Below are 24,948 nucleotides of genomic sequence, written 5' to 3' on the forward strand. Positions count from 1 at the left end.
TGAATAAAAAAAGAAATCTAACATAGCTAGTATAAATTAGCATAGAAAAAATTATTCATAATTCATTAGCCTCTGAGTGCATCATTTGTTTAGATCATGTAGAGCAATGTGGACCTAAGAACTGAAATGGTCTTGCTATTTCTCCAGCCAAAATCTTATCTTGAATTTAGTTCCCATAATCTCCATGTGTCATGGGAGAGAACCAGTGAGAGGTGACAGAATCATGGGGACAGTTACCCCCATGCAGCTGCTCTCATGATAGTGACTGAGTTCTCACAACATCATATGGTTTTATAATGGGCTTCCCCCTTTTTCTTGGGAGTTCTCCTTCCTGCTGCCGTGTGAAGGACATGTTTGCTTCCCCTTCTGCCATGACTGTAAGTTTCCTGAGGCCTCCCCAGTAATGCTGAATGGTGAGTCAGTTAGACTTCTTTTCTTTATAAATTGCCCAGTCTCAGGTATGTCTCTATTAGCAACATGGGAGTGCACTAATTCAGTAAATTGGTACTGTAGAGGGTGGGGTGCTGCTGTAAAGACACCTAAAAATGTGGAAGTGACTTTGGAACTGGGTAACAGGCAGAGGCTGGAACAGTTTGGAGGGCTCAGAAGAAGACAGGAAAATGTGGGGAAAAAATGGAACTTCCTAGAGACTTACAGAACAGGAAAATGTAGGAAAGTTTGGAACTTTCTGGAGACTTGTTGAATGGCTTTGAGCAAAATGCTGATAGTGATATGAACAATAAAGTTCAGGCTGAGGTGGTTTCAGATGGAGATGAGGAACTTTTTGGAAACAGGAGTAAAGGTTACTCTTGCTATGCAAAGGGACTGAGGGCGTTTTGTCCCTGCTGTAGAGATCTATGGAACTTTGAACTTGAGAAAGATTATTTAGGCTATCTGGTGGAAGAAATTTCTAAGCGGCAAAGTGTTCAAGAAGAAGCAGAGCATAAAAGTCTGCTGCAGCGGTGGGGTTCTCATGGAAAACCTCTGATAGGGCAGTATGGAGGGGAAATGTGGGGTCAGAGCCCCCACACAGAATCCCCTTTGGGGCTCTGCCTAGTGGAGCCGTGAGAAGAGGGCCACCATCCTCCATACCCCAGAATGGTAAATCCATTGGCTGCTTGCCCTGTATGCCTGAAAAAGCCACAGACACTCAGCAACAGCTCTTGACAACAGCTGAGAGGGAGACTGTAGTACCCTGCAAAACCACAAGGGAAGAGCTGCCTAAGGCCATGGGAATGCACCTCTTCCATTAACATGCCCTGGATGTGAGACATGGAGTCAAAGAAGGTCATTTGGAACTTGAAGGTTTAATGACTGCCCCATTGCATATCAGACTTGCATGAAGCCTGTAGCCGCTTTGTTTTGACCCTATTGCATATCACTCTTGCAGGGGCCTATAGCCCCCCCTTTTTTTTTTTTTTTTTTTTTTTTTTTTGAGACGGAGTCTCGCTCTGTCGCCCAGGCTGGAGTGCAGTGGCCGGATCTCAGCTCACTGCAAGCTCCGCCTCCCAGGTTTACGCCATTCTCTCGCCTCAGCCTCCCGAGTAGCTGGGACTACAGGCGCCCGCCATCTCGCCCGGCTAATTTTTTGTATATTTTAGTAGAGACGGGGTTTCACCGTGTTAGCCAGGATGGTCTCGATCTCCTGACCTCGTGATCCGCCCGTCTCGGCCTCCCAAAGTGCTGGGATTACAGGCTTGAGCCACCGCGCCCGGCCTAGCCCCCTTTTTTGACCAATGTCTCCCTTTTGGAATGAGTGTATTTACCCAATGCCTGTACCTCCATTTATCCTGGAAGTAAGTAACTTGCTTTTGATTTTACAGGCTCATAGGCCGAAGGGACTTGCCTTGTCCCAGATGAGACTTTGGATTTGCACTTTTGAGTTAATGCTGGAATGAGTTAAGAATTCAAGGGACTGTTGGAAGGTCATTATTGTGTTTTGAAATGTGTGGACATGATATTTGGGAGGGGCGAGGGGAAGAACAATATGGTTTGGCTCACCCATAACTCATCTTGAATTGTGGCTCCCATAATCCCACATGTCATGGCAGGGACATGGTGGGAGGTAATTGAATTATTGAGGGAGTTCCCCTCATGCTGCTGTTCTTATGATAGTGACTGGAGTTCTCACGAGATCTGATGGTTTTATAAGGGGCTTTTCCCCTTTGCTTGGCACTTCGTTTGGCTGCTGCTATGCGAAGAAGGATGTTTTTGCTTCACCTTCCACCATGATTGTAAATTTCCTGAGGCCTCCAACCATGCTGAACTTTGAATCAATTACATCTCTTTCTTTTATAAATTACCCAGGCTCAGGTATGTCTTTATTAGTAGCATGAGAATGGAATACAGGAATACAGAAATACACTTTCTTTTGGAAAAATTGCTGAACAATAACATTTAGTTTTGAAATTTCTGCTATTTTCTGCCCTTGCACCACTCCCCAACTACGTACATATATATATATATCTGATATGTAATAATTGTCTGAGATTTCTTTATTAGATACAGTACAATATATTTATCTGAGATTTCTTTACTAAAAGAGTTCACTTCTAATAAGTTTGTATGGTGATGTAATGGCTAAGAACCAAGTAGTATCATTGAATAATCCATTAACAGTATGGTCATTAGTCATTATAAATAAGTCCTTCTTAGACACATTGACTCCTACAAATTTCCATGAAGAAAATGAACATTAATAAATATGCCTGGAGGGGTCCTGATAAGTTTTCTTTAGAATATGTTTTACATAATCATAAAAGAGATGAAAACAAATTTTCCTTTCTTTCAGTGTATTTTAAAGATTTCATATACGTACATTAACTGCATCACCAAAAAGGAACTTAAAATGCTATCTTTTAATTTAAAATGTATTTTTACATGACTAAAGAAAGACAAAAGAAGGAAACACTTTTGATTTGGCATTTTAAGTATGTCAACGAGAATGCTGCCTTGATAGAAGGTAAAAGAAAAGGAATAACAGCGCAGACATTTGTGCACCACTGCTCCTGTTCTACCTTCCAGAGAGACCACTCAGCCTTCAGCAACTGAAGAATCACTTCACTGTTAAATTGATTCACAAAGAATCTCAAAATTGTAAGATATATTTAGCTTCATGAAAAGGCTGTGTTGAATTCCTTGTGATTTCAGCATGTATTGGTAACAGGAAATCACCAGGGAGTATATTTAGGAAAGATGTCCTCTGGTTTGCACAGCAAACAAAACAGAAACATATGGACAGCATCCTCAGTGCCAAGTGTCATAGGAATTTTGCAGATCATCACTTTGTCACACACACACACAGACACACACACGTATAGACACAAGTAATTCTCTCAGCATGACACTTTATTAAATGCTGGTAACTGTCTTGGTAGAAGAGAAACAAGAACCATAGTTACTATAAATTTGTAGAAGCATGATAAAGAAGCAAGGGAATAGTCAAATTGATGCATTCTTCATAATGATTTCTTTTGTACTTTCCACCATTAGTCATGACTTTGATTATCCACGTTATCTAGAGATACACATGCACATATTTTCTGAGGTTTGAGAGAGAGAGTCACATTGTTTCTGATTTATATAGGTCAGGCTAGGAAAAACTTTGCGTGATCAAAACCAACATTTCAGAGTAGACGGACAACAGCAAATAAAGTATTTGTATGCATGGTCTGTGTAGAATCTTCAAGGTGTGACAAGATTTTCCAATTTCATAGCAACATCCTGGAAAATTCTACATAAGAGAACTTCATAATTCTTTTCAGGGGAATGATAAAGGATGGGCAAGAAATATAACTTTTTTAAGAAATTAAAATAAAAACATAATTTGGTTCATAAAATACCCACTTCATCTCCCAACATTGGACTGAAGAGAGTGGCTGGTAAAATTAAAACTCCAAATCATTAACACCTAAAAGGAAACTTCAAATGGATCTTGCTGAATGATATGTTAGCATGTAGTGTTTCTCCCAAATGCTCAAACATGATTCACTAACTATGCCCAAGTCAGAGTATTTTGAAATGTCCATAGAGGATGCAATGGATTCAGAATTACGAGGTAGTTCTTAGGCTGTGCATCTATAAAATGAGCTGAAAATCAAATGTGAACTATCATAGCTTTGTTGTGACTCCGTAACTATAGTTTTCTCCAACTTCCGATTGCAGGGAAGGGTGGCAGGATTTGGGCATTAAATCAAGAGTATGAACACTCATAAAGAACATAGTGGAGTCTAATTTTTAAATAAAACAATGGTGGTATTAACTGATGACTCTTAAAAATATGAGAGAAAAATATTATACATGTGAATACAATGAGCTTACTCAGGGTTAAGAAGGTTTGGATGTAGTTATAGAAAACCAGGCAGGAAGTTCATTTTGGATTAGGGAATACAAGAAGTGTTTCAATCGTTTCTATATGTTTTTTTTTTCTTTGGAGGCGGAGTCTCGCTCTGTCGCCAGGGCTGGAGTGCAGTGGCCAGATCTCAGCTCACTGCAAGCTCCGCCTCCCGGGTTTACGCCATTCTCCTGCCTCAGCCTCCCGAGTAGCTGGGACTACAGGTGCCCGCCACCTCACCTGGCTAGTTTTTGTATTTTTAGTAGAGACGGGGTTTCACCGTGTTAGCCAGGATGGTCTCGATCTCCTGACCTCGTGATCCGCCCGTCTTTCGGCCTCCCAAAGTGCTGGGATTACAGGCTTGAGGCACCGCACCCGGCCGTTTCTATATGTTTTGAGACTGAGCATGTAAGTTAAAATCTTCAAACCTGCTAAACAGCCAAGTCTCTGTAATTTCACTATCTGAATACAACCACTTGCAGGGAAAAAAAAAATCATTTACTGATTGAAGAATGAGGCTTCAACATAAATACTGTATCAACAACTCCTTAGGTGACATTGATGCTTAATCAGGTTATAGGTAGGATAAAAGCTTTGCTGAGAAAAAAAAGAAAAAAGCAGAGTTTCTCTTCCATTTCTGGTATAGTCTCTTATTCTTCTGAAATAGTCCTTAGTAATGCCATCCCTGAAAATAGTCTGAAATTCAGGCATTAAGAGCTGAACGTGATGTTTAATACCTGCTCATCCCAATCTTTCTAGCCAATTTATTGTCTGTCTGGCTGCATAAATATTGGTTCCCAAAATAATGCATTCATATGAGGTAAATTTTGAATCTCCAGTGATACCCAGGAAAATTATTTTCTCTGTATATCGATGACATTTTATAAAATGTAAAGAATAGCTTCATACACAAATTCATATATAGCACCACAGGGTAAACAATACACAATATCACATATACTTTAATAATATTGCATATTATTGTAACAATACCCAATATCACGTATACTTCAGAACTGCAGGGAAGTTTCCAATTAGCTATAAAGAAGTTTGCTTTTGTAATTTTCTTGGTATTGTTCTGAGTACTTAGAATTTTTAAAAAGAGAGAAATAATAGACATCTAGAATATATATATATTTTTGCAACTCCTGAACACATATAAGGAAGAAGGTCATTATATAGGGTCATAATAGAGAATGATGGAAAGACATCCAGGTGGTTCAGCCAGGTGAGACAAGAGGGGTCATGATTTCTCCTGAGACCTCGAGTCAGTGGAGAGAGGCCTGTAGTACAAGACAGGAACAACTTTGGTGATGTTTTCAAAAGTTTCATTTCTCATGTTAGGGAGATACTTCTCATCCTTCTCACTGAATCTTCTGGTTTGTGTTAGAACAGCTAATCAGTCTAATTTTGGGACTCAGCTTTAGGAATCCTATTCCAATACCAGATTTATTTAGTAATAAAGTCAATATTTCTTTCTCCATCTGCCTACTCCCGTGTTTCTCTTCTGCTTCCAAACTTGGAAAGGAAAACAAACAAAAAGATTCACACTGCAAAATAGAATTTTATTAAAAATGTACTTTTTTTCTGAAAGTGTAAACAGAAAGCCAAGTATACAAGGTGGCAGAAAACACTTTGAAAAACAATAAACCTGTGCACAAATATGTGGCTTTCTTTACTCTTTCAAAAATATTCTTGCATAATCTGTTTACTGCTCAGTACTTAGCCTGATGCTTTAGTGAGTACAAATTAGTACTAGTTGTTATTCCCTGAAGAGGAACCTCAGCTTACTTCTCCATGACAGTTCTTTGTTTTATTTTTGTGTTTAGCACAGCCATTCTCCCAGCATCTAACCCATCTTTCATAACTTACATTAAATATCCTAATATTAGGCCGGGTGCGGTGGCTCACACCTGTAATCCCAGCACTTTGGGAAAGCTGAGGTGGGTGGATCACAAGATCAGGAGTTCAAGACCAGCCTGGCCAATATAGTGAAACCCTGTCTCTACTAAAAATACAAAAATTCGCTGAGCGTGGTGGCACATGCCTATAATCCCAGCTACTCAGGAGACTGAGGCAGGATAATTGCTTGAATCCGGGAGGTGGAGGTTGCAGTGAGCCAAGATAGTGCCGTTGCACTTCAGCCTGGGCCACAGAGGAAGACTCTGTCTCAAAAAAAAAAAAAAAAAAAAATCCTAGTATTTGTAAGTACTTTTCTTATCCTCACCCTTCAGCTGAAAATGCTTTTTTTTTTTTTTTCCGTAAAAATCTCATAGAACTTTGTTACTTTTCTCCTATTCAATTTTTGTATTTTTATTTGTTTAAAAATATTTTTCTTATAAAAATATGAATGTCTTGAGGGAATAAACTGAACCCTATTTGGCTTTAAAATGTGGCTAGGTGCAGTAGCTCATGCCTGTAATCCCAGCAGATTGGGAAGCCAAGGAAGAGGATCAGTTAAGACCAGAGGTTTGAAACTAGTCCGAGCAACACAGCAAGACCCAGTCTCTACAGTAAATAAAAACTAAAAAAAATTAGCTGTACATTGTAGCATGCGCCTATGGTCCCAGCTCTTTGGGAGGCTGAGGTGAGGGCATTGCTTGAGCTGAGGAATTCAAGGCTGGAATGAACTGTGGAGACTTGCTGATGAGGAGGACACAAATAAGGTTATTTTGGGGCCCAGAAACTGGGAAAGGGACACTCTCACTATTTCTGTATGGACCAAAGAGTATCTCCTGAGTCAGTGAGCGATGATGGTATCACAGCAATATGTGAAAAGTCAACATTTTTTAAACTTTGGGAAGAAATCAGAAAAGAACTTTAAGGGAGTATAATGCTCCTCTAGAGAAAAGGCAGCTGTGAATAGTAAGGTGGATGCTCAGAACAGGACAGGGAAGAGCCGCAGCATCCAGCTGGAGCAATCTTGTTTTGTGTAGGCACAAGGGTGGCACTCAATGAGTCATTCTGCTTATTCCAGTGCAAGAAAGGGAAAAGGAAGAAGAAACACCTTGAAACACTACTCCACAGCATTATATTTTTCAATTTAATTTCTGTATTTATTTGATTTCCATAACACACTAGAAGTCACTTTACAACACCTTGACTAGAGCAGGGTTCCTCAGTTTGTAGTCTGTGTGTGACCATGTACTGTGATTTACCACGATTTGCCTTACAAATGTTAATGCTTCTCCTTTGACTTTCAAAAATGACTCAGTTCAAACAATAAATTGTGTGGTCACTGCTCCATGAACCATCGATATGGTATTCTAGATGAACTAAATCAGAATACATGTGGCTGGTGCTAAGGGCCTGGGACCTGCATTCAGCAGAACTGTGCAGTCAATCTCTGTGTAAAGAAAGAATTGTTTAGCTCTAGACTGTCTAAATTCAAAGCCCACATGAATTGTATTACAAAACATTAACTTTTTGAAAGATATTTGTGTTGGTACTGAATTTCAAAATCTATAAGTTGATGTTTTTACATTGTTTACATTTATATTTTCAAACAGTAATCTAAAGCCTCATATATAAGATTTGGCATGTTTCGGACTAAAGGCTAGATGTCCTCCTATATGAGCAAATAAATCATTTTAAACAGTTTGGGCGTATAAATTTTTCTGTAATAACTCAAATGCATGTGTATAAAAGAGACCAAGTTATGACTATATAAACATGTGATTACTATTGGACAGATTTTAATTTCATTTTAATTGTATAAACAGAAAAAAAACCAGAAGAATAGGGGTGAGATGTTGATCTTTTGTTCCTACATTAGCTGTATTATATCCCCAGTGAAATGAAATTCCTTTGAACTTTTAATGTCCTAAAATAGGATACTGAAACAAATAAAAGCAAAATATTTTATCCAGCAGGTGTAACTTGTAAAATTAAAACCTAGTACAGTCTGTAAATTTAAAAAATATTCATCAAGAAAAGGCAAACATTCTCTCTTCAGAATAATTTTGAATATGGTCCTGGCCTTCCATCATTTAACTTTCTAGTGCTTTGCTAGCATATGTTTTCTGGTTTTGTTTCCTCTTTCCTCTCCCTTTTCTCGACATCATCCAAAATTTACAGGGCTTCAGACTTTTCAGTATCCAAGTTGGGCTAATTATCATGGTTCAGCATATGGTGTGTTCCAAATGGCATGTAACTGAAGCTGTGTTAATATTTTTTCAGACTACACAGGCCAACAGAGCAGGATTTCCTTCTGCTTTTCTATTGTGAGGTTTTATCTTAGGGGTGCTGGGTGGGAGGTATGGGACCAGCAGCAGATGAAAATTCTTTCCTTTCCTATGGGGTACAAATACGGAATTCGTGGCTCTAAAGAGTGCAGATGGCAAGAGCTATTGAATTTGCCCAGAGAGAGGCTTCACCAGCTGTCTTGTAGTAGGAGGCACTTGGAAAACCTGCCTGACTGGCTAACGCTGTTAGATCTGCAGGGAAACTGCTCATATGAAATGCACTGGTCCTGTTACATGAGGTTAGGATGGGAACGCCTCTTCCCTCAGTATATCTAGAAACACCTAGAAAAGAGATGAAGTTTGTCCCTAATGACTTAGCAAAAGATTCACAGGTCCACTAAATGAATAATTAATTAATTCCCAAGAAAAACTAACAAATATAACCATAGCTGTAGCCTCCATTTTATGCCACAAGACATGACACTGAAGAGCCTCATCTCTATACCTGCTGATGAAATACATAACGAAGAGTAGGTTTAAATATTACATAATCCTTCTAAGAAGCTTCAGCCACATGAAGCATAAAGCTCAAGGTGAATAACTGGGACAGGTCGCACCTATGGAGCTTAAACAATAAAAGTGAAAAACAAATTTTAACAACAACAAAAAAAATGCAAAGTCAAACACAAAAATTGATTTATAGATCTAAATATATGACTTTCAAATATAAACATTTAACAAACGAGGATAGAAAAAGAACACTGCTGAGGACAAATTAAAATTCTAGCATATCACACGGAGAAAACACCTTATAGCAGAGATCTGAAAAAAAAATAATTTCACAAATGAAAAATTATGGATAAATCAAGGAAACCAGTAATGTAAATAATAAAAATTCCAGGCAGCAAGAAGGGAAAGATAGAGCAAAATAAATTATTAAAATTTTAGTGTTTATTATTATAGATAATATATTTTTAACTTAAAAAGTAATTTGAGGTTCAAACTTCAGTGTCGAAAGGGTTTACTGAATGTAAACAGTACTGAAAGTTGCTGAATCTAAATAGCACTGAAACTAAACAGTACTAGTCTCTATATCCTAGAGAAACTTTCGGGCCCCAAGAATAAAGAAAAAAATTATATAAGATTGCTTAGAGAAAGAACACATCATTTGCAAAGAAGCGAGAATTCAGAAAAAATTGCATTTCTCATGTGCAACAATGCAAGCTAGAAAATGATAAAATAATAAAGACTGTTTAAAGAAAATAAATGAATTTTAAAATACTCTGTACAGGTTTAAAACGTGTCATTCTTTGTTGAGGGGAAATCATAGAAAACAAGAATGCACTGTAAATGTACTCTAAGAAAAGGTACACAAATTCATACCATAAGATATATTCTAATTGGTAGTCAGTAGTAAATATGCTCAATTTTCATTTGATTATACATAGTAAAATAGAAATGTATTATGAACATATGACTTGGACATTTTTATTTCTTTATAAGATTATTTGAAACAGGTGAAACATTTTATAACTAGAACCAAATAACTCTAAACTGTATCAACTACACTCAGGGTTTGGAGTGGATGTACAGTTTTCTTAAGTTCTCATCTTGTAGGGAACTGGGTCTGGAAGTATAATGCCTTGCTTTAGAGTGAGAGTGGTATACAGTCATAACTTAATGTTGGTGCATTCATACAGAAATATAATTTAATTATAACTTTGGGTAAAAGGAGAAAATCATCGGTAGACTGAATAGACAGCTAAATTAACAAGAATTTGTAAGGAAACAAACATAATCATGATAGAGCCAAAAAAAAAAAAAATGACAAAACTGACAAATAAGAAGCAATAAATCTAAGTGATAAAGCCTCAATTTTAACCATAAATTAAAAGGAACAAATGTAGGTGGTATGTCTTTTCACTAATTATTAGCTGCCTTAAATTTCACATTCTAAGAAGGTCAGGATTGATTTAGAAGTAGACTCTGACTAGACCAGCTGTACTCAAACTTCACATAAGCCAGGTAATTTGGCAGAAACTACAGTGCAAAAAATGTGTAATGTTACCACGTTGCAGCAAAAGTATCTTCTAATCATATGAATCCTTAAATCCTTAAATAAGCCTACCCCACTACCTCGGATGAAAGGCTGTAAGCACGTGCTTCTGTGTGCCTCTAATTCCGTGAATCCCAGTTTCATGCAATCAGCATAGACACTGAGCTTTGGCCATGACTTTGAGAGCAATAAAGGATGTACCAGGAAGACAATCCCATGTGCACCTCCGTCCAGGAATATTCTCATGTGTGCATAATATTGTGTTGTATTCTTGCTGGTTTGCAGGTAAACTTGGTAATATCCAATATTTATTACTATTAATTTAAAACCAACCTTTGTGGCTTGGCCTACAGAGAATTGCTTTTCTATCCCCCTCTCGTATGACACAAATAATATTGTTGTCAAATCATAAGAAATTACAAAATAATTATTTTGTTGTCTTATGAAGTTCATGTTTGTTTCCGTTTTCTCAAATATTCACCAAATATTTGCTCACCATCATTTCTTCATCCCACTCCTTTTGTTGTGTTCGAGGTCCCTTTCCATCTTCCTGAAACACACTGTGTTAATCAGCAATTTCTCCAATAACCAATGTCCTACAACAATATTTTCTAAGTCCTGAACCTGGGTCAATTGGGGCATCCTTGCTTCAGAGTGTGAATAAGATGGACTTGACTCTGTGTCTCTGGTCAAGTATGTTCCACATGTATCATTACTGGGCCCAGGTTAAAGGAGCAGAAAACCTGGAGCTTATATTCCTCATGGTGTTAGCCAGAGCATGAGAGGCAAGCTAAACCACACCAGAACATTTAAGAACATTTAAAACCTCTGCTTGCATTATGTCACTTGTCATTCGCCAAAGCTAGTCACATAGGTAACCTCAAAGTTCTTGGGCAGGGAAGGATATCTGAGCTGTAGTGGAGGAAACTGCAATATAATTTTATAACAGAGAGGTTGAAGCATTGATAATAATATGCTTACCATGCACATTTAGGATTGTAATAAAGTTTTGGGAGTAGGAAACTGGCCTATGTCTAAAATTGTTTTTGGAATTTTCAATATTGTATAGCTATAGACCTACAGGGTAACAGATACTTTTCTTCAGGATATTTGTTTTATTTTATTCTCTTCTTTTTCTTTTCCTCTTCCCTCCCCCAACAAGCCCACCTCTCCCCTCCTCTTCCCTTGCCTTTCTTTACATCTCTTCATCGTTTGTGTCCTTCTTTTTCTTTCCTTCCTTCTCTTTCCTTTTTCTATTTCTTTCCAGGCTTCTACGGTTTCTTTTGAGAAATTAAATGACATGCAATTTGTTCTTGTATAAGTAAACATTCCCTCCTCTTTAATTGCTATGAGTCTTTTATGTTTTTTTTTTTTAATTGTGTTATGCAGTTTTATTATAATGTATCCATGTGTGGATTTGTTTAAATTTAACTTCTTGACTCTCACTGTGTTTTTTGATTCGGAAGATAAGTATCTTTATCACCTTTCGAAAAAAAGTCACAGTCACTATGTTTTCAAACGTTGCCTCTTTTATTTTTGGCTCCATCTATTATAACCACTTAAACCCTTTTTAATTAAATATTTAGAACTTTTCATTTCTGAAATTTCCTCAGATCTCTCATCCTGTTTACATAACAATTTTCTATTTTCTTTTTGACTTACTCATTGCTATTTTTCAGAGTAAATCATATCACAAGATACGTGAGAGGCCTACTGGTGTTTCACAGTACCTGGTTTGATGTCTTATTTAATGTATTTAAATAATTTAACATACTCATTTAATGTGCTCTTTCATTTGTTAAGGATCAGATCACGTTTGGGGGTTTCTGATGCTTCTATGTGTGTCTGTTTTCTCTTGTTCCAGGTAGATTGCTCTTGGTGAAGGGGTTTGTAATTTTTAAAGTATACATTCAACTTTTGAGTGGCCTCTTATTTCTGTTTAATTCTCTGTGACTTGAGTGAGAAATGTGATCATCCAAAATAGCATGACATTTCCTTCTGCCAGAGTCCTTGGAGTTTTACCACTCTAGACCTGACTTTTAAAGGTATAATCTTGGAAGGGGAAGAACTTGACTCTTCTTCCAGAGTAATGCAATCTCCGTATTAGTGCAGGACTCAGAACCTGATTTTTTAAATTGCACAGGATGGTTTCATTCTTCTTCTTTGAGACCTGGAAGAAATGAAAAGAGTAGTACCTGCTTATCCGCAGTTTTGCTTTCTGTTTGACACCTGTAGTTAACCACAATCTAAAATTATTCAATGAAAAATTCCGGAAACAGACCATATTCATAAGTTTTAAAATGTGTGCTATTCTGAGTAACATCATGAACTCTCATGCCTTCCTGCTTTGTCCTACCTGGGACGTGAATCCTCCCTTTGTCGACATATTCATGCTGTAGATATTACCCACTTGTTACGCATCAGCATTGTCTGCTCTTGACATCCAACCATTGACGTTGTCATTGCTAGATGATCCAGAATAACCCAAAGCAGGTGACCCTCTTTCCAACATATTATCAGAAGGCCAATAATCACCTAACTCTGTGTCACAGTGCCTATGCAATTCACCTGACTTCATCTCATCCCATAGGCATTTTATCATCTCACATCATCATAAGAAGAATGGTGATTATGGTACAAATAGATACCTTAAGAGAGGGTGAGAGAACCAATTCACATAATTTTCATTACAGTATATTTTTATAATTGTTCTATTTTTTTTTTTTTTTTTTTTTGAGGCGGAGTCTCGCTCTGTCACCCGGACTGGAGTGCAGTGGAATTGTTCTATTTTTTTATTGGTTACTTTTGTTAATCTCTTACAGTGCCTAATTTATACATTAAACTTTACCATACATGTTTAGGAAAAACATAGTATGTATAGAGTTCAGTACCACCTACAGTTTTAGGCATCCACTGTGGGTGTTGAAATTCCCTGTGGTTAAGGAGAGTATACTATAGTTCAGAATTTTTCCAGCGATGCCGATTTGTTTTTAGTCTACCTATTTACTGTGAGCTCAGACCTAATAGGGTCCCAAGGATGTTGTTTTTCTCTCAATTCCTTACTTACAAGGACTGATTCCTCTAACATCAAGATCAGTTCTAGAGTGAATTTATGCATCCACTACTCTACTATTCAGTTCACATTGTTTCTAGTTAGCGTGATTGGGGATTTCTTACCTGCAAGCTCAGCAAGGTACTGAAATGATTATAACTGGATAAATAATACTTTATCCATTATTTCTAAATGTCTGTGACAGTTTGGTTTTAAGACTAATCTTAATATACCAAATATTCAGAATTGGAAAATAGAATATCTTCAATGTAAAGCTATTTATACTGGCAACAAATAACATATTTTCCCTCTTTCATCTACAAAATGGTATGTGTATGTATATGTGTGTGTGCACATGTGTGCACATTCATATAGAAAAGCTTAATATAAATAAAAAAACTATATTATATCCTACATTCTGATTGTATGTAATAAAAACAGAAATATTTAACTAAGCATTTGTTTTTTTTGTTGTTTTTTTTTTTTTTTTTTTTTTTGGAGACTGAGTCTCGCTCTGTCACCCAGGCTGGAGTGCTGTGGCCGGATCTCAGCTCACTGCAAGCTCCGCCTCCCGGGTTTACGCCATTCTCCTGCCTCAGACTCCTGGGTAGATGGGACTACAGACGCTGCTACCTCGCCTGGCTAGTTTTTGTTTGTTTGTTTGTTTGTTTTTTTGTAGTTTTTAGTAGAGACGGGGTTTCACCGTGTTAGCCTGGATGGTCTCGATCTCCTGACCTCGTGATCCGCCCGTCTCGGCCTCCCAAAGTGCTGGGATTACAGGCTTGAGCCACCGCGCCCGGCCTAGCATTTGTTTTTTAAGATGGATTAGTAGGAACATTGGGTGACAATTCTCCTCAGATAGAAGATTAAAGTTACTGATGAATGCACGTGTTCCAAATGGAAAACTGAGGAAAGAAAGAGTCAGAGTTCCTATGGGAAGAAGCTGAACTGCAGAAAAAGAAAGCAAGAGTATGACGGAGATTGACCTCCAAGAAATGTGGAGCCCAAAAGGAAGGGAAGGTGGGGGGTGCTTCTCTGCTTCCCTTACCCCTTTGATTATCTGCTGACTGTCAAACTGTTGGGGAGCCCCTCTGACCTCGTGACCTGGGCAACACTGTTGTTAGGAATTTGGGAGTTCCCAGCGACAGAAAAATAGCTGGCCAGTACTTGTAAGTATGTCCACACTCCTCAGGCCTGCACTAAAATGGCAGGCACCATATTGTTTGTGCACCACCTGTGGTGCATCTACTCTGCTTTGCCCTTAAGTTGTGGCATCATGAGACCCCCCTTCACACACCCAAGCATACGCCACAACCTGTTCTAACTTTGGCAATCACAGGGGATAGGCAGGTCCTTGAGAAACTGCAAGCTCCCAAACCTAACCCTTTATGTGGGCCGCCCCTAAGACAGCTAGAAACACAGCCTGAAAAACCTTCCCTAGGGACAAAGGAGAGGCAACTGCAGTGCCAATCACTGAAGAGGGGTGGCACCACCAGCCAAGAATGGATGCAGAGGGGAGTCATCTCCCCCAAACAGTGCAGTGTTGTGAGCACAGTAGAGGCTTTCCCTGCTGGGGGCCTATACATGGAGAAAGTGCTTTTCATGCTTTTCTGTGGTAGTTCCAACTCCATTGAAAGTGAGCCTGCGCTGCTTGGACTTGCACAAAGGGTGGAGTTCAACTGCCACTCCCTACACAGAGTAGCAGCCTCCCAGCAAAGATGGCGGGCAAACCACAGAGTTGTCCACCCTGGACTGGGGAAAGAGGCTCCAACCTGAGCCCACGTTGGAGGTAGCCAAGGAGAAAGGTGTGTCCATGGGCTGCAGCTACACTGTGGCCAGGAGCCGAAGGATAAAGTCTGTTTGAACTGAAGGTCATGGGCCCTGTGCCAAGGATACAATTCGGTTCCTGCCTGCTCAGGATGAGGAACTGGTGCACAGTCACTAACTCTTTCCCCTGAAACCTCAGTGCACCCCAACATGATCCCCCTTGCAACCTTTTTCCCACTGTCAGGGAGGGTGTGACCAATGATCATCAATTTACGCAAAGGAGAGCTGACTCTTACTCTTGAGTGCCAATTACTGGAGACTGAAGCCTGAATTGCAACACCAAATGAATAAAAAACCTGCTGCCAAAATGGCATAGTGTTAGTGCCCTTAAAAGTAAGCTACTTGGAAAACTTACTTGAGGAAATAATTCAGGAAGGTTTCCCTAATCTTGCTGGAGAAGTCAATATCTAGATGCAAGAGATTCACAGAACACACACAAAATGCTATACAAAACAACCATCACCAAGTTATATAGTCATCAGACTATCCAAGGTCAACACACACGCGCGCACACACACACACACACACACACACACACAAATATTAAAGGCAGCTAGCTAGAGAAAAGAACCAAATTACCTCTCATATAAAGGTAATCCCATAGGACTGACAGCACACTTCTCAGCAGAAACCTTACAGGCTAGGAGAGATTGAGACCTATTTTTAGCCTTCTTAACACAAAACAAAGTCAACCAAGACTATTAGATAAAACAGACTTTAAACCGACAACAGTAGAAAAAGGCAAAGAAGGGCATTATATAGTGATAAAGGGACATAAACAAGATTTAATTTTCCTAAATACATAGGCACTGAACACCAGAGCACACATATTTATAAAACAAATAGTCCTAGACCTAAAAAAAGAGGTAGACAGCCATACAATAGCAATGGGGGACTTTGACAGCCCACTCCCAGCGCTAGATAGATCATTAAGGCAGAAAACCAACAAAGAAACTGAGGACTCAAATTGGACTCTTGATCTTTTTCCTACCTGTTCATGAAAAATTTTCCAAATTTTTCCATGAGCTTGGCCATAAAGAAAATCTCAGTAAATTCAAAATAATTGAAATCATATCAAGCATCTTCTCAGACCACAGTTAAATAAAATTAGATATCAATAACAAGAGGAGCTCTCAAAAACACAGAAGTCCCATGGAAACTAAAAAACTTTCTTCTAAATGACTTTTGGGTAAATAATAAATCAAAGCAGAAATTTAAAAATTGAAACAAATGAAAATAGAGACACAATATACCCATACTTCTGGAATACAGCAGAAGTGTCTTAAGAGGAAAGCTTATAATACTAAATGATTACATGAAAAGCATAGAAAGATCTAAAATTAATAACTTAACATCACACCTAAAGGAAATAGAAAAATAAGAACAAACCCAAAGCCAACAGAAACAAGAGAAACAAAAATTACGGTATAAATAAATGAAATTGAGATTTTAAAAAATCACACAAAGGATCAGTGAAAAAGTTAGTTCTTTGAATGGATAACCAAAATTGATAGACTGAGCTAGATTAACCAATAAATAAAAAAATAAGATTCAAACAAGTACAATCAGTGGTATTTTTGATACCACAGAAATAAAAAAAGATCCTCAGGAGACTACAATGAACATCTCTATGCACACAAACTAGAAAATCTAGAGGAAATGGTTAAATTTCTAGAAACATACAGTCTCCAAAGATTGAACCAGGAATAAGTTGAAATCCTGAAAAGACCAATGACGAGTTATGAAATTGAATCAGTAATTTTTTAAAAAGTATCAAGAACGACAGCAAAAAAGCCCAGGATCAGATGGATTTGCAGCCAAATTCTACTAGATGTACACAGATCTGGTACCAATCTTACTTAAAATATTTTTAAAAATTAAAGATAAGGGATTCCTCTCTAATTCATTGCATTGGAACAGTATCATCCTGATATAAAAATCTGGCAAGAGGCCGGGCGCGGTGGCTCAAGCCTGTAATCCCAGCACTTTGGGAGGCCGAGACAGGTGGATCACGAGGTCAGGAGATCGAGACCATCCTGGCTAACACAGTGAAACCCCATCTCTACTAAAAAATACAAAAAAACTAGCCGGGCGAGGTGGCGGGTGCCTGTAGTCCCAGCTACTCGGGAGGCTGAGGCAGGAGAATGGCATGAACCCGGGAGGCGGAGCTTGCAGTGAGCTGAGATCCGGCCACTGCACTGCAGACTGGGCAACAGAGCGAGATTCCGTCTCAAAAAAAAAAAAAAAAAAAAAATCTGGCAAGAACACAACAAGAAACTACAGGCCAATACACCTGATGATCATAGATGCAAAAATGTTCAACAAAATACTAGCAAACAGGATCCAGCAGCACATCAAAAATATAATCCATTCCAATCAATTGGAAGACTTCATTCCAGGGATGCAAGAGTCGTTCAATATATGGAAATAAATGTGATTTGCCACATAAACATAATTAAAAACAAAAACCATATGATTACCTCAATAGATGCAGAAAACTCATTTGATAAAACCCAACATCCCATCATGATAAAAACCCTCAACAAACCAGGCATCAAAGAAACATACCTAAAAATAATAAGAGCTCTATATGTGAAACCCACAGCTGACATCACACTTAATGGGGAAAAGTTGAAAGAATTCTTCCTGAGAACTGGAATAAGACAAGAATGTCCACTCTCACCACTCCTATTCAACATAGTACTGAAAGCCCTAGCCAGGTCAGTTATGCAAAATAAAGAAATATAAGGCATCCAAATAGGAAAAGAAGAAGTCAAATTACCTCTGTTTGCTGATGACACAGCCAAACCCAAAGGTTCCTCCAAAAGACTCTTAGACCTGATAAATGGCTTCAGTCAAATTTCATGATCCAATATTAATGCACAAAAATCACTTGCATTTTTGTATACCAACAATGCTCAAGTTGATAGCCAAATTAAGAACTTATTCTCATTTATAACTGCCACACCCACAAATAAAATAGCTAGGAATATATTTAACCAAGGAGATAAAAGAGCTTTACAAGGAAAATTACAAAACACTAATTAAATAAGTTGCAGATGACACAAACAAATGGAAGTACATTCCATGTTCATGGATACAAAGCATCAATATCATTAAAATGACTATACTGCTGAAGCAATCTGAAGATTCAGTGCAATTGTTACCAAATTCCTATGATCATTTTTCACCGAATTAGAAAAATTAATTCTAAAATTAATGTGGAATCAAAAAAGAACCCAAGTAGTCAAAGTAACTTTCAGCAAAAAGAAGAGAGCTGGAGATACCACATTACCCAACCTGAAATCATACTACAAAGCTATAGGAACCAAAATAGCCTGGTTCTGGTACAAAAATAGACACGTAGATCAGTGGAACAGAATTGAGAATCCAGAAATAATGCCACACATTTACAACTAACTGGTTTTTGAAAAAGTCAACAAAAATAAACAATGAGGAAAGGACACCCTTATCAATCAATGGTGTTAGGAACACTGGCTGAAGAATGAAACTGGACCTCTGCCTCGCACCATGTACAAAAATTAACTGAAGATGAATTAAAGATGTAAATGTAAGACCTGTAGTTATAAAAATCCTAGAAGAAAACCTAGAAAAAGCTCTTCTGAATATTAGCCTGGACAAAGAATTTATTACTAAGGCCACAAAAGCAAAGACAAAAAGACCAAAAGCAGACAAATGGGACTTAATTAAACTAAAGACCTTCTGCACAGCAAGACGAACAATCAACATAATAAGCAGACAACATACAGAATGGGAGAACATTTTTGCAAATGCATTCAACAAAGAACTAATATTCAGAATCTAAAAGTATAGGCCTGAAAAAAAATATTTTTAAGTAAAAAAACTAAAAGGTACATATTCTACTTGTATTAAAATTCTTCTAAGTATTTAAAAGAAACTTCCCAGTAGAAACTTAGCAAAAGGTATGAACAATCAAGACAATAAAGGGTGAAAATGAATCATCAATAAATACTTTATAATTTGCTCAGGGGTTTTAGCACTCAAGGAAATGAAAATAAACGCAACTAGCTACTATTTTTTTTTCTCATCAGTTCAAGTACAATTCAAAACAAAAATTAAGTTCACTACTGGTGTGCATACAAGCATTTTCATAGATTGTTGATGGTAGTAAGTATCTGAGGGAAACGAAAGTAATAGCAACTGGTAATTTTAAAAATACACATATTCTTTGCCATGTACTCCTACTTTATTTAACCTATCCATGTTTAAAACACTAAGATATAATGCTTACAATGTAAGGTATTTGGGTGATGGATACCCTAAAAACCCAGACTTGACCATTATGCATGTATCAAAATTGCATTTGTACTCCATAAATTTAACTAAATAACGCACTAAGATAGAAGTACCCACATACGGGGGTTATTTATTGCACATTACTCAAATTTGTTAAATCTGAAATAAACACTTCGTTAACATGAACATAGTTATACAATTAATGGTACACAACTGAATTTTTTGTCAATTAAAATAGTTATTTCTGGTAGAAACATTTTCTAATAAAAGAAAATGGCTATTTGTTATTAGACTAGATGCAGAGAGAAAGAACAGTCTTGTTAAAAGTCTCTAGATCCTCACAATAGAATTTTATACAACTATTTAAAGGAGAATATATGCATCTTTTCCTAGAGGATGCTCATGACAAATCATTAAATTAAAACTTAGAATTATGTTGCCTTAAAACATGTATATATTTGTGTGTGTGTGCAATGTGTGCACATACATACTTCCACATCCTCAAAGATTATCTAATTTTTGCCGTGTATTAATTATGTAAGCAATTAAGCTTCCAATTAGCTGCCCTAATATAGGGGGTAGATAAGAGCTATTGGAGAGGAATGTAAAATAGAGGATGAAGAAAAGCAATCTATGATAAAATAATGCCAAATCCCTCAATGTAAGGGCATTCTAATAGAGAAAATCATCAGATAACTCAAAGACAGAACAGAGGGCTTCTGATGATCTAAGTTGTCTTGTTAATTACAGTTAATCTAAAACTCCCTTTGGCTGTTATAAAAAGGATTAAAATTCTTTTTTTTTCTTTTTTTTTTTTTTTTTTTCTGAGATAGAGTCTCACTCTGTTGCCCAGGCTGGAGTGCAGTGGTGTGATCTCGGCTCACTGCAACCTCTGCCTCTCAGATTCAGGTGATTCTCCTGCTTCAGCCTCCTGAGTAGCTGGATTACAGGTGTGCACCACAACACCTGGCTAATTTTTGTACTTTTAGTAAAGACAGGGTTTCACCATGTTGGTCAGACTGGTCTCGAACTCCTGACCTTGTGATCCATCCGCCTCGGCCTCCCAAAGTGCTGGGATTACAGGCATGAGCCACCGCTCCCAGCCCACATTTCTTTTTCTGTCTAAGAAAGTATAATACAAAATCTGTAATATTTGGTGAGTTTCTTATGATCTCATAATGATAGGGCTTATGTTTGTAAAGATCAATTTTTATAGGCTGTTACAGCTATAGATATAAGTGTGAAGGAACTTGGATTAAATCCAACTGAACCCTATATGCTATAACTGAGGTTACCTTGGGTCTTGAATTTTTTGCAGAGTCTGGAGAGTTAAAGGCTCTCACAGTGTTGGATGGTTGTCAACAGAGTTACACATCACAATAACTAGAAAACTTAAAAAAAAGAACCTAAATATTCAGGCCTTGATCTCTTTGTACTGAATTAGATATAGTTAGATATGTGGAACTCTGGTGATACGTTTTTCCAAACTCTTCTGTGAGGTGTGCTTCATTTATTAAGAACAGCTAATCCCTTCAAGTACTTCCAATTTATAGAAAATTCAGTCTTAAATGTACTGAAAATGAGACAAAGACAGTTTTTTGAGTTCTAATATGTTTAATCTAATCTAATAATTTATTCTTAGTATTTTGCTTTTATTTGAAGCTTTAGATACCCAGATTCTGAGTTTTATGAGTCAATAAGTCAGTGTTGTTTTCTAATTTGGTGCATTTTCAATGATGTGGCATTGCACTTCCAGGTGAAGTGTAAACGTTCCCATCCTACATCTTCAGCTTCAGCTTAAACAACCATTTCCCCTGTTTTAGGTTCCCACTATTACCTCTTTAATCCCTTTCTCTTTCCCCTCTAAGGCGTTGTATGGAATGCTGTATAATCCCTACTTCAATTCTCACACACTCCACTTTATATAACTAATTCCTGCTCATGCTTCAGATCTCTATTGAATGTTGCTTCCTTAAGGAGGTCTTCCATGTCCTCTAGGTCTAGGTATGTCCTCCTGCTTCCCATAGCAATTTCATTTTCTCTTCATCATATTACACTTCAGTGATACAGAAATACATATATGTGAGTGTTTATTATACAGTGATTGATCAGACTGTTTTGTTATATACCAGTGGTTTCTACTTGTCAGTTAATAAAAATCAAAAATATAATTTATGGATACATTTCACTATTATTGTGATATCTTAGGATGCTCTCTCACCTTAATAGATTATGTAACTTGACAAATATTTTAGTGACAGGTAGGTATATTTCTCTAGGAGAGAAAAATAAAAGTTAGTATGGATTTTTTTTTTTTTTTTTTACTTGAAATCAAATACATGTTATATCCAGAGAGTTGATGATAATTCCTGGGATATAACAATATCAGCAGCGGCAGCAGACTTACCTGCATCATGTTCCCACACCCAGCTGATGGCCCTAATCTACCTTTCTAAAATTCTATAGCAATATTTCACCATGTATTCTTTAGCCCCTACTCATTTGGACTAATTTTTGGTGCCCAAACATACCTTTAACTTTTATCCTTTCAAACGTGTACCCATGCAAACCCATCTGGAATCTGTCTTCCCAGAACCCTCCTCAACAACTCCCACACCTAATTGCCTTCCTCTACCTAGGCTTATTTTGGTTGGTTAATGTCAAGGACAGTACCAGGCCCTCATTCAACTTTTTATGTACCTCAGCACACAATAGATCAGTAGAAATGTAGAAAATCAAACCCTCTAAGTTACATTCCAGAAAAGTAGCATTCATAATGTTTTTTTTTTTTTTTTTCTGATTGTTTGCAATTTGCTAAATGAACAAAATACTTTGTATCTCTCCTTTTCCTCCTATGTGCGAAACTAGAATTTTCTTGACTTTACCTTATTTCTCTAGAGCCTGGCATAGTCTATCCCAGTATCTTACACATAATAGTATTTCATTATGTAATTAAATGCAAATATTTTGATAAAGAAAGATACTGCTCTTTGGCAAATGATCCTCTCCTTGTGTGTGGAAGAAATTACTATATTTAAGGAAAGTGTGAGAACAATATGAATTCCATTTAGAAAACCATGATTTCTTCCAGAGTACCAAAGCCTATTGGGGCCTAGAGAGTTAATGTTTCCAAATAAGAATCAATTTCCTAGTTTATTAAAGAGAGGTGCAAGAAAAAATATTAGTACAGTGACAGACCTGAGTGGAAAAATCTAAAGTAAGTATAATTCAGTTTGAACAGTTATTTTTGTGCCTAAAGTTTTTTAAAAGTCAAGAATTGCCTTGAGGTTCTTTAAAAACACACATTTTTTTTTTTTAATTCTAGATTGTGACTGGGTACAGTGGCTCATGCCTGTAATCCCAATGCTTTGGGAGGCTGAAGCAGGAAGATCAGTTGAGGCCAAGAGTTCAAGACCAGCCTGGGTCACATAGCAAGACCCCATCTCTACAAAAGAAAACACACACATACACACACACACGCGCGCGCACACACACAAACACACAGTAGATACTTGTATTTACATCTTGGCAAAGACTTTTAAAACAGCTCAGAAAATTATCCTACTAGCCAGTATATCCTTTTTGTGAAGAAGAGATAAGTAAAACTTATGACAGTAATTAAATGATCTTAAGAAAATGAACATAAATGGCACCCAGAAATATTAAAGATTAAACAAACAAACCTTCCAATTGCAGAGGCTGAGTCTACATGAAACCAAAAATACCTGTTTAAATGTGAAAAAAAATCAACGGATTATCTAAGTATGTTGTTCTCAAGATGCTATAAAACTGGTTTAGTTTTGGTTGAAGTTACCTTATTTGATATTATGTAAACAGGCTAAATGCCATACAAATACACATACAAAATTTTTTTCAAGTTAAAATTAAAGGTGGGAAGGCATATAGTATCAGATGATGATGCTTGAGATTCAGAGATAAAAATATTATACGATACTAGGCAAATAGGAAAAACATAAAATGAGTAGTGTATGGTAAATGCAGGGTACACTGACAACAAAGGAAGAGGCAGACAGTTTCATAGATTGGTACATGAAAGAACATATAAGAACATATGAAGTTGTAATGACTTGTCAAAGCAAATTTTATAAACAATATAGTTATTTGATTTCCCTAAGACTTGAAATGTTTAGCATTATAACCTGTGTTTCCTCTGCACAATGGTCTATTATTTAGGAGCTTATATGGACCCAAATGGATTTTCTTTGTTTTTGTTTGTTTGTTTGTTTGTTTTTTGTTTTTGTTTCTGTTTTTGTTTGAGATGGAGTCTTGCCCTGTCGCCCAGGTTGGAGTGCAATGGTGTGATCTCAGCTCACTGCAACCTCCGCCTCCTGGGTTCAAGAGATTCTCCTGCCTCAGCCTCCCTTGTGGCTGGGATTACAGGCGTGCACCACCATGCCCAGCAATTTTTTTTTTATCTTTAGTAGAGACAGGGTTTCATCATGTTGGCCAGGCTGATCTCAAACTCCTGAACTCGTGATCCAGCCGCCTCAGCCTTCCAAAGTGCTGGAATTACAGGCATGAGCCACCGCACCTGGCCCCAAATGGATTTGCTGATATTTTATTTTCACGCCTTCTCTGAGTGGTATTCTAAATCTTCTGGGTCTAATGTTCTGAAATTCTTTTTACTACTTCATTTTTTAAAGATTAGAAAAGAATACTTACAACATGGTTACAAATCAGTATGTCCTTGGGAATGAACAAAAATTGATAAGCAGAAGTCTGAAGTAAACAACACTGCTCTTAGACATTCTACATTCTCTTTGTTTATGACCTTTACGGAAAATGGCCACTGATTCTACTGTCAGTGCTTTCAACTATATTAAGTTGGTTGGTAGAAAAAGAAATCCTGGTTTTTGAATTTTCAAAAAAGACTCTTATTGGTGATATAATGTGATATTTTTAACCAAAGTGCTAGGAAGTAGGTATAACATGAAATCAAGGCTCAGCAGCAAAGAAACCTGAGGTCAGGGCTCATATTAACCTTTTACTAGCTTCATGACTGGGAAAATTAATAACTTCCTACTCTTCAGTTTTATTTTTGATAAAATATCACTAACCTTGCTTTACAGTGATATTATGATTAAGATAATGCATAATAGAGAATAGAATTATGCCTGACACATGGTAGCTAATTAAAAACCAGTGTTTTTTAGTAATGTGAATAATAGATACTATTTCAAGAAGTGTTTAGTGAGTT

The 24,948-nt window shown here is 37.3% G+C and overlaps 1 long non-coding RNA gene across 1 annotated transcript; it reads right to left on the bottom strand.

Annotated features, from left to right (window-relative positions):
• Positions 1-5,268: 5,268 nt before the first annotated feature.
• On the bottom strand, positions 5,269-24,431 carry LOC117062984. The gene is made up of 3 exons (XR_004428654.1): positions 24,414-24,431; positions 21,952-22,005; positions 5,269-5,883 (listed from the first exon to the last, which is right to left on the bottom strand). It is a non-coding gene; the product is annotated as an uncharacterized LOC117062984 (long non-coding RNA).
• Positions 24,432-24,948: the final 517 nt, after the last annotated feature.

The sequence above is a fragment of the Trachypithecus francoisi genome, unplaced genomic scaffold, assembly GCF_009764315.1.
Source record: "Trachypithecus francoisi isolate TF-2019V2 unplaced genomic scaffold, Tfra_2.0 Lachesis_group17, whole genome shotgun sequence".
NCBI classification, from domain to species: Eukaryota; Metazoa; Chordata; class Mammalia; order Primates; family Cercopithecidae; genus Trachypithecus; species Trachypithecus francoisi.